This window comes from Suncus etruscus, chromosome 1 (genome assembly GCF_024139225.1).
Source record: "Suncus etruscus isolate mSunEtr1 chromosome 1, mSunEtr1.pri.cur, whole genome shotgun sequence".
Taxonomy (NCBI): Eukaryota; Metazoa; Chordata; class Mammalia; order Eulipotyphla; family Soricidae; genus Suncus; species Suncus etruscus.
The window spans coordinates 145,548,707-145,560,645 of NC_064848.1; the positions used below are offsets into that span (position 1 = coordinate 145,548,707).

Here is an 11,939-nt window from a genome sequence, read left to right on the forward strand (position 1 = left end):
GTGTGTTGGGGATATGTAGCAGCTGGAGGAAGGAAGTCTGAATTAGTGATGAATCTTGGGCCCAAAATTCATAATTGTGCTTGGAATGACTGATAAGCTCTGCAGCATCAAATGCATATTTTGAAGCAGGTAAGATACTTCTAGGCTCTCAGTCACTTTTGGATATTTAGGGAAAAGCAAGAAACTCATTGGAACTTTCGAAATGGTACCCTTTGACCTTTACTTTTCTGAATCATGGGACTTAGAGTCAACACTATCAGAGAGGTTCAAGTCCACTGCCAACACTAACCTGATTTTACTGCCAAATCAAGGATGAGTACTTGCAGGGGGATAATAACACTCACATCATCTGAGAAATTCAGAGCAGACCCCAAATACCATATATGAAGTAAAATTGTAAAGGCATCTGTTTGAAATGTACTTCATCCATCACTTTTCATAGATTCTTCTTTAGCATGGCTAGTGAAGGTTCCATTAAGGCACCAGTAGTTTTCCCTTTGTGCTACTTAACATGCCAGGTTAATTTTTTTGCCAGTTATGCTTAATTTTGACAGTGAACAGATCACTAAAAGTCGATAGAGCATGATTTTAATTATAGTCATTTTAATTTTGAATCAACATAAAAATGAAAGGTTACCACAATGTTGCCCTCACAAAGTCATCATCTGTTTTAACGGATTACTGAGTATAGTATATTATAGTAGCTCATTAAGATTTACTCTTGAGATAGGGCTTGTTAGCCTATTTATCAATTAATTGATTTTTAGGGATTTATTTATCTTTTGACAATAGAATCCAGTTATTGTTATATTCATGCAGTGCTGCTACACTTGCCCACCACCAGAGTGTGCTATGCCACATGCTGGAATATTTTTAATAATTTGTAGCAAGGAGAAAGGATGACAGGTTGAAAACGTTAAGAATGTTATGCTTACTTTAGTATATTTTGCTCCACTTGCCACATTATCCACAAAGAACTGTTGTGTGTTTTGTTTACTTTGTATCCCCTTTCCTTAATCTTCTTGAGTCCTTTTATTATGATGGAGATGTTGGGTATAATAAGGGAAGTAAGTGATTGTATTTTTATATGAGTCACCGCTAAGACTATGAATTATCAGGATCTTTAAAATTTTTCATATCTCAAATTTCACACTCATTTCACAATACTTCACGGACACTTCTTTTACTTATTTTTATGTGTAGTGGTTGCTAGAATGGGAGGACAATATATTCCAGATGGTTTTTTTTTTTAATTCATATGCAGGATTACTGTTCTTAATAGAGTAGGCCTGGGATCATTTGTAGTGTTCTTAACCTTTATATAAATCCATTGACAATGCCAAGGCAACAGGCCACAAGAAAATATTACCAAGAGGTAAAAATAGGTTATCTTGATTAAGAATTTTATTATTAGTAAGTGCTAGATGTCATTCTTCATGAAGCAGGGTTATAGACCAATAGATCATAATTACGTGCATTTCATTTTTAAACATCTTCTTCAAAATCTGATGTCTAAATTCATGCTAAGAGATACTCTCAATGAATAAAATATAAAATCTCTAAAATAAAGAAGCATGAATTTCTATTAGTTTTCTACATAGTAAGAGTTATTTTCCATGTAAGTATATAATTTGAACTTAGATCTAAGCGTGCAAGTAACTGATTCACTATGTGAATCTTACAATGGGTAAACTTGCTCAATTGAATTAAAATTCTCAAGAAAGGAGAGGATTAGGAGTGAGTTTATGTTGTGCAGAACTTGAAGTTTTCATAATTAAGGGATTTTCTTTATGAAAAAAGTAAAGTTACTAATACAATTTTAAATTACACATGAAAATTCATACTTAAAATGATAAATCACAACTTATGCATTCTAAAAAGTATATAGTTAGCTAAATTATCACAAAATTTTAAAAAATATCCACAATATTTTTAGTAATTAACTTCCTGTACATTTTATATGTTGGGGTTAACATTCTCTGCCTCTTAAAATGACAATAATTATTCAAATATTATCTTGGAGCACACAATGATACTTTTTAATTAGCACTGCTGATACAAAGTTGATTCATATTACTGATAATTTAGAAACTTTGCTTCATCATAGCAACATTTTATAGGTAATTTCATGCTTGTGTTTAAAATTTTTGTCAAAATAAGAAGACATATCTCTTTGAGTTTGGTTTTTATACATATTTCCAGTTTTAGACATTTGAAGTTTGCACTGGCACTATCTACTATGAAATATTATTTTATCTGACAATATGGTTTAAATAATGCAGTTCACTAAACAATTCAGGCCATTTGTTAAACAGAATTTTGTGCTTTTGTTTCTGGCACCATTTATGAATTTATGAATCTTGCTTTTATAATTCTGCTGTGGGACTTCAGTGACATAATATCTTTTCTTATATTCATGGCACTGATGTGAAAGTTTCATTAAATGAATTTGAAAAATAGCAAATGACTTTGAAATCAAAGTATAAACAATAGCAGTATAATGCATTTTATATGATTTCTCTATTGTGTTATGTTTATAGTATTACAACAAATGAGCTTCATATCACATACAATCATGTAACAATATTATAATTCATTTCAACATATTTTCTATATACTATTTTATCTAGAACCAATATGAGGGAATTATTTTAAGATACAGTCTAAGAGACATATAACAGATAATAGAGGTAGGTTTTTACCTAACCAACACCAAAATTCTGGTAAATTCCATAAAAGAAAGGAACAGTACTAGTATATCTATTTGAATATCTATTTAAATATACATTTGTATATCTATTTGAATATCTATTTGAATATACATTCTTGTGTATATATATTAACCCTTAAATTTGGATTATGCATTAGTAATGAGAATGGAATATTTTATATAAAATATAAATGAAATTAGCTTCTAAATGTACTTTAAACCTTATTTTCCTTTCATAACCCATGTTATTCTGGTGTTGAATCAAGCAACCAATGGACTAATTACATGGCATTACTTCTTAGTTGCATTTCAGATAATGATGTGGGAAATAATTTTTAATAGTGATTCCAGTAACAACTTAACAGAAATGCTGGGACATGATTAAATATGTACTACTTAACTGAAACTATTTTGTTCCTAGTCCAGTTTCTTAGTCCCAAGATATATATATATCTTAGTCTCAAGATAATTCATGATTATTCATGATTACCAACATTACCCTTCATAGGTAAACATACAGAAGATGGAAAATATGAGTGGGAAGAACTTGTAATCTCTGTCAGCCAAGTTTAAATATTGCCCATTTGCAAATTCTACTAAAGTGTATGATTATTCCACATGCATTGAAGTCTTTCTAGGATGTAAAAGTTGCAAATGTCATTTGTCTCAGTGGAAGGCAGAGTTATCTTTCTCTGAAGGTTCTGTCTGACACTGCCAGTGACTCCATTTTTCTCTCAAATTCACTCTTTAATGACCAATGTGTGACTTCATCCTTTCATGTGAGAGGAGACACTGACTTATTTCAGGAATGGCACGCCATGGAAAATGGAACAATGGTTTATATATGGCACCAACTTGACACTTTCCATGGTTTTACAGGGCAGCAACTTCCCATTTGCTAAGTGACTTTTAATTGTGCTCTTCAGCTCTTTCTAGCATTTTCTTTAAAGAGGCCCAGTCCTCCAACATAGAAAATTAGTGAAGCACAATTGAGTTAAACAGGTTTTCTCAGTGTAGTGGGTGCTTTGATACTTGCAATGTTTGGGAAATGTTTTGTTAAAGTTTATTTTATGGAGGGTTTTCCCAGAGCTTTTGAGATGTCAATGTGACCATCAAATATGTTTCAAGAAGTGATTACTGTACTTAACATTTCCAAAATTAATTTGATCGATGTTTTTGTAAGCAATTTTTTGCAGGATCTTCTATTGAGTAATCTTGAAGAGGAATAGAAATAAATTTTCATTTTCCATTAGTCATTACCAGGTCAGAAATTGAGACTAGTGTTCTTGCTTGAACTGTATTATAGTGCATGTATAATGAATATGTATGGATTTATGATAATATAGCTTTTAGTAAAATCATAATTATCCACAAGTGTGCGAATACTAATATGACATAGTATTTAAGGAACTGTATAGCTCAGAGCAATGTTTCAATATAGCCAAAGTAACTGAAATATGTCAACTGGGCCAATTCTCTGCTGCCTACTTCACAACAAGTTATATGTGCTTTTTCCTCTCTCTCTCTGCCTCACTCCCTCTTTAAAATTTCTAAATAAAACTATTAAAATTATACAAGCTGATTATCTTTTTTAACTTATATCACTGTGAGTAATAAATCTTGTAGAGATCTTAGCCATGTGTTGATATTGTACTCAAGTTGCTCTAGTAAGACTTGAATCCAGGAGTAAAGGTGAGTTTAAAAGAGTAACATAAATTTAGAGTGAGCATCAATGAATGAAAGGGAGGAGGCACATAGAAGGATGATAAAGAAGAGGTGACATTCACTTCTGGGAGTGGTGTCAAGGTTAAATGTAAAGATTACATTAACAGTTCTGCTAACTAGTTAGCACAGACCTTGAACTAGAGCCATTGTGGTTTTTTATTTTTATTTTTATTGAGATCAATGTGAATTACAAATCTGTTTTTCAGATACATAGTGACAGTGAATTAGGGTCAGTCCCACCACCAGTGTTGACCTCCTTCCATCATACTTCCTAGCGGCATCCCATACCTCCACCCTTAACCTCCTGGACTTTTTGTGTATAGTTTGTTAAAGTTTCGGCCTCTTGATTCTATTTTGTTAACTTTGATTTGGGTATTTAGGTTTGACCATTTTTATTTCCACTGAATGTAGAGTCATTGTTTATTCTGCACTTTCCCACTTAAAACTGAGTCTATCTATCTAAAATTTCCAATGGCCCAAGTGTGGCACTTTTTTGTATTAAATTTGGCTCTTGTTTTTCTAACTGAAACATCTGCCTTACAGTTTATTTTTCGCAGTGTATATATTGTTCACTGTTACTAGAAATCCATATTCCAATGCAAATGTGGATGTGCACACAAAGATGTCAGAGAAAAGCCAGAATGGGTAGAGAAAAGGTCAACTTAAACGATCACCATCATCCAGTTATATAGATTGTGCCAGGTGTCAGACAAAAGCAAAGAAAAGTAGTCTCCTAGGATTTCACTGTATAGATTGCATCTGTCTCCAAGTCCTACTTCATGTTAAAATCCTAATTTGAATTTTTCTACAAGTCCAGTCTAAAAGCAAAACACTACTGAGAAGACAAGCCAGTTTCATTCTTGTGTTCATCTGAGCCTTATCATTTGCCTACAGCCGCAGTAGGAGATGCAGCATGTATTCACTTGCCTATGATCAATCATGCTGCCACATCACTTTTCTTTGCCTTTCCTAATTTTATTTCTTTCCATTAAGAGTCTCTATGTGATGGCCCTGCTTGGTGCTTGACACTAGGCATTTAAAATTTTTCCTGAAAAATCAATGTATACTGCTAGAGTGAGATGGAAGGAAAGTAGAAAAGGTAACAGAAAAAAATGCCTACTTTAGATGAATTAGTAAAAAAATTTTAGGAGTCTCTAGTTACAATTAAGAATAATAAAGGAATGAATAAAACCCCAGGTGTGTGAGGAATAATATTTGAGATGAGTTTAAAAGCTGTGTGCAAGTCTCTCTTTCCCAATTTATAACTGTTTGTTAGTATAAAAATGAGTATAAATGAGATTAAAGTTATCTATGTCTCTTCAGGTGGTTTATAGGATAAACTGTTTCATTTGCTTAGTGTTTAATTGATGTTAAGTCATGTTCTTTGTAGTTGTTAGTGATTGCTTGATTAACATATTTAGGATGAAAGTTAGTGAAGTTAGAAGTTAGAAAAAAGGAAAAATGAATCTTTTTCTACATTGATTGATTCATTAACATTAAACATCGCCATGCTTTCTAGGTGTTGATTGGAGTTAAAAATACTTTAAAACAGAAGACACTATTGAGAAATATAAAAAAATTAATGCCTAGAAATGTTTTTGAACTGTTTTGAAGTCAGGTACAAAATATTTCAGTACCAATCAACTCATCAATTGACAGGTTAACATTTCAGAATTTAGATCTAAAAGAAAACATTTGGGTAAATGGACTCAAACTCCATCTGAGTTGGACCATGTTTTTACTTAAAAATGCTTCTTTATTGAGGGAACACTCAATAAACATTACTAAGGGAAACATGGTCCAGTTCAGGACTGAGCTCTTCAGAAGATGCTCTTCTCAGAGGGAAGAAAATAAAATGTTAGGGCATGTACTATGATAAAAATAAAGCGGTTTAAGTATCAAGGGAGACATGATGGTGTGTGAGTGTGCGTAAATACTATATTTGCTTTTGCCAGAGTCAAGTAACACTTTAAGGATCCTGCACCCTATAATCCCCTCCCAAACCAGTCCAGTTCAACATCTCTCTCTCTTTTCTCTTTCTCTCTCTCAAAGAAGTTAGAATGTTTGAAAATGAGGTAAGAAAATAGTGCTCACTTCGGCAGCACATATACTAAAATTGGAACAATACAGAGAAGATTAGCATGGCCCCTGCACAAGGATGACATGCAAATTCGTGAAGTGTTCCATATTAAAAAAAAAAACAAATAAAGAAAAAAAAAGAAAATAAGCAAGCAGAAGTAAAAATAATAAAGGTATACCTTTTAGCTTATGGATTCTGAGACTTTTCAGTCAGTCTCATCAATTCTTTTTGGTGGATAATGTGGAGGATGTAGAGCAAAGTGAGAAAGAAGAAACACTTCTGCTTTCCATATTCTCTTTGGCCAAATTTGGGTGTAACTTTGATTGCTTTATCTGTTACAGACATCTATTGATCAAGTTAAAGGAAAAGGAGAGGGAAGCAGTGCTGAGAGAAGAACCTTTAATATATAGAGTTCTTCCTATGTTCTCACGGAGTCAGAAGCATATTGAACATACCTGAGAATAGAGCCTGTGGTTAGAGGGTACATGTTGGTAAAAGTGAGAGTGACCCCAGCTCACTTGGTTTTTGATCTCTCAAAGTGGGAGTTGAGTTAACTGTCAACCTTAGGGCAATGTCAAAGACAGACTGAGAATGAGAGCATGCTCTCTGCATGACTTCCACATCAAAGTAAAAAATGTACAATTCTCAGAGTGTTCAGTGGAACAGCCCACTGTTGACACAGAGCATCAGTGAAAAATAAGAAACAAAACCAAAAGACAAAATAAGGAAGATAGCAGACTTAATACACTTTAGCCTGAACATCAATCCTTCGAATGGGCAATTCTATGGAAACAAAACTATTTGGAGAAAAAATGTTTCAAAGGCAACAAGTTCTGTTGACTTAATAAAATTGATTAATGTTGCTATAACCTCCTGAGGAGTATCTTTGTTATAGCTATTATTATAGTTATTGACTAGAAGAACTAGTTGTATTTGCTAATTTAATACCAAACTGTTTCAAGCAGGAATGTAGTTTAGTGGTGCTCCCTATAACTTCAGGAGGAGTGTTACAAGGTCATTTTTTCTTTATTTTTTCATAATAGATATAATTTTATTAATAAATCATTTCATTTCAGGTTAGGTTGTGATATACTGTCAGAGAATAAAGAAGAGAAATAAAAATTTAGCCAAATCAATTGCACACCCAAGAGTGCATTAACATCCTCACAAAAACTTAGTAAAGGAGCCTTCATTTGTCCCTTTAACAATCATACAGTTGCCTATGAAGTTGACGGCTTATATTTTAATCTAATTGTAGAATGTTAATGGTGGAATTTTTTTTTTAAAAAATGTGGGGGATATAAAGATAGCTTGAAGCTCTCAACAAGATGAAAAGTTGTATCTTGCATACAAAGACCCCATATTCAATACCAATATGGCATGGCCACACTGAACACTACTAGAATGGCGCTGGCAGCCTCTCAGCGCACACACACCACTGGAAATAGTTTGCACCAAAAGCCTGAGAATTGAATTGTCAAGCCTGTAAAGAGGGCTGGTTATTATTGGAGTGCTTGCTGGACCCTGAACACAGCTGCAGAGCTCCCCTTAATTTAATTATTTTTCTGTCTGTGACTTTTTTAGAGAAGGAATAAAAATCTGACAATAATTTTTGGAATATGATTACTTTTAAGTGTATTTGTGAACAGAAGGACTATAAGACCCTACGATATGAAAAGAATGAACTTGTTTAATATAAGATTGCTTTTAGATGTCTTTCCAGGCTCTTTACATTTCATATGACCTTTTGGTGTTTTTCAGAGAAGGCAGATTTCAAACTGAAAGACTCATGGACTTAATTAATGTCACAGTGCCTAAAAACGTATGGGAATTGAACTGTGGGTGTTTCCTGCCTAATTCAAAGGGATGAAACTTATGTAAATGAAACTTCTAAAACAGCCATTCAGGACTGTTTCCAGTTCTGTTCTAATTTACAATGCCAGAGGACTTACTCAGGATCAGTCTGCTGGTATGATCTAAGTCCCAGAAGGGAACACTTTATCCTCAGCTATTTCCTTCTACCATCCTTTGGACAATTGGCAACACTGACCTTCACCATGGCCCTGCTGAGAAATTTCTCAGAACCTCTATTTCTTCATTGTATGCTTAAGCACTTGGGTTCTTTGGAATAAATGACAGATATGGAAATTGTAAAAAAATCCTATATGTCCATTAAGAAAAATGAGAAAGAGAGACAAAAAATTAGATGACCAGTGGGGATTAATGCCAAATACTGCATTTATTAAATGCTGTATTTATTGAATGGCTAGAAGTTTTTTAGTTTTGTTTTCTGTTATTTATTTTGGGGCCTCACCTTGTGATGCTCAGGACTTACTGCTGGCTCAATGTTCAGGGATCACTCCTGGTGGTGCTCAGGGGATTATCTGTCATGGATTTGAACTTGGACTGGCTGCAGGAAAAACAAATACTAGATATTAGAGGTTAAAACAATATGAGGGATTAAAAATATTTCTAGCCCCTAGACATTATTTAAAAATTTTTTCAACATAAAATGATATTTCTTAATTTAATTGTGACATTGCATTTCTTATATATTAAAATATTTATTTTCTAATATCAAGATAATTTTTTTTTGTTTTTCGAGCCACACCCATTTGATGCTCATGGGTTACTCCTGGCTAAGGGCTCAGAAATTGCCCCTGGCTTGGGGGACCATATGGGACGCCGGGGAATCGAGCCACAGTCCTTCCTTGGCTAGCGCTTGCAAGGCAGACACCTTACCTCTAGCGCCACCTTGCCAGCCCCAAGATAATTTTTTTAAACTGACTTTTTTAATGTTACTTTTATCCAAAAATGAAAATTTAATTCAATTGTTTGTTATTGCAGGGAATTATATCATTTTTTAATCAAAAATTTTCTCTATTGCTACTAGATTGACACCCTGTAATAACATTTCCATATTTTTCTGCATGCAAATAAATTAATTCTTATACAATCAAAACAATAACATAAGCTTAATTTTACTATTTTAAATTAATTAATTTTTGGAGTTCACACCCAGTGATGTTTGGGATATCTCCCATATTACTGCTCAAATGTCACTCTTGGTCATCATTGGGGTTACCATTTGGTGCCAGGGATAGAACCGAGAAATCATACATGCTAAGTATGTACCTCAGTCAGCAGAACTATCTCCCTGCCCACAGTACAAATTACCATTTCATGGATAGGAGAGATAGCACAATGGATAAGGCACTTGAAATGCACACAACCCAGTTTCAATTCCTGGCACCCCACATCACCTCCCAAGTCTCCCCAGGAGTGATCCTTAAGCATAGAGTCAGAAGTAAGCCCTGGATGTGAGCCTCAAACAAACACAAACATAAACCCAAAATCCCTTATCATTTTTACTAGCAATAGTGCAAATAACAGGAAGTGGTAGCCATATAAAAATTTATTACTAAATTAACACAGAAATATCATAGATAGTTTCTACTTCAAACCAACTGCCCCCAAGATCATAGGCCATCAATTGGAAAATGCATCTCAATTTCAGAAGTATTGAATAATGAGGAAAGAGGGAAAAACATCTAATTTTTTTGTTTGTTTTGTTTTTGGCCACACCCAGTGATGCTCAGGGGTTGCTCCTGACCTGGGGGACCATATGGGATTTTGGGGAATCGAGCCACTGTCTGTCCTAGGTTAGCGCGTGCAAGGCAAGCACCCTACTGCTTGCACCACTGCTCCAGCTCCAGGAACGTCTAAATTTTAATGAACTAAGGCAATTATAAAAATAAAAAATAAAATATCCCTGTTACATATTTTATACGATGGGTCAAAGAGAAAGAAATGTTGGGTTATGCATATGTGACTGAGAATGTCTATAATTCTGGATAAACTCTGGGACATAGGAGAAACCTCTTTAATTAAGCCTTTTGACTCCTAAAGAAGTCATGCTCTTGTCACTGCAGCTCTTGTTTTATAATTAGGACATAAATTAATTTTGATCAAAAATCAGATCACTAACCAATGAACTCATTCTCCTAATATAATTATTTTTAGATTTTTTTAAAAATTTGATTAGTGTTCATCACTCTATAATCTTATTTCTCATAGTTGTAATCATAAGAGAATGCGACATTTTAAACATTTCCACTGCAGATTCTATACACTATATTATACTGTGATGATGTAATTTCATAGTATTATATACAATAATTTATTTAAACAATCCTTATTGTAGTACATTTAGATTGCCTTTAAAGCTTAGATGGCATTGTCTTAGATGGCACTGCAAATAACATTATGGCATACTTAGATTTTCCTTCTGTTGAATTATTTCCTTAGGAAACATTCCCAGGAGTGAAATTTTTGGGTTGAAGAGAATGACAAATTTTTATAGCCCTGGGTATAAATTGCCACAAAAAGGCTCCAATAAAATTTCAGTGGCAATTTCTCCTTGAAGATTCTGTAGGGCAAGGGATTGCTTCAACCACTTTGCAGTACTTGTCTTCTCTATTTTCAAAGATGTGCATGCCATGGGAAGCCTGACTCAGATGAGATAGCAAAACAAAGAGAATGCATTACTATTGCTTAGTTACTAAAATACAGTGTGACCTAGCTTTTTATAGCCAGAAGTTGCATATATTCTTACTTCTGCATTTCTAACTTTCTCAGCATTGGGCCTAAGATTTTGAGGGGGACTAAGTTAAGGGGAACTGATAGGATTATGACATTGGATATAGGATGTGATTCCTTTTAGTCCTTCTGAATTAAATAGAACAAGGTAAACTTTGTTTAAGAAGGCTGGATTGGTTACAGTGTAATTTGCATAATTACTCTGAAATTACTCTAATTCAGAGAGTGAAAATGTTGATGTTTATTTTGTTGGACTGAAGATAATATAAGCTATAAGCAACAGCTACAATCATTAAATATGGAATTCCTAGTAAAAATTAAACACACTGGTCGGAGGGAGTTAAACACACGAGAAGGCTATGTATTAAAGGGGTGGCGCATAATTTAAGACAGATAGATGTGACTTCTTGGGATACATGTTTGTGAATTTTTGAACTAAAATTTAGGTCATGCCTGGATTTCTACTGCATATCTTCTCTCATTGCATGAGAAACTAAAGTAATAAAAATGTTCATTTCCCAATATCACAAAGAAAGCAAAGCAGACATTATCATTCTCATAATTCTTGTATGGGTTATTTCCTTCAAAAGAGAGAATGAATCTATTCACTTAGCCATTGACCATCTCCATGTAGAGCTTGTAATTTCTTTCTTCAAGTCACAGTTTTATATTACTTATGTTTCCTCTTTATTTTAAGTTTGCAAAGGATGTCAAACATCTTTTTGGAAGAGGCTTGTTGGTGCCATTTGAAGCTAAGGAAAAACAAAACCAAAGCTATCTCCTCCAGATGATATCATTGTGATCATCATTACATGAATATTGCTG

At 33.8% G+C, this 11,939-nt stretch overlaps 1 non-coding gene across 1 annotated transcript; it reads left to right on the plus strand.

Moving 5' to 3' along the window:
* The first annotated feature begins 6,521 nt into the window (after positions 1–6,521).
* Positions 6,522–6,628, plus strand: LOC125997005 (U6 spliceosomal RNA). The gene has a single exon (XR_007491619.1). It is a non-coding gene; the product is annotated as a U6 spliceosomal RNA (small nuclear RNA).
* Positions 6,629–11,939: the final 5,311 nt, after the last annotated feature.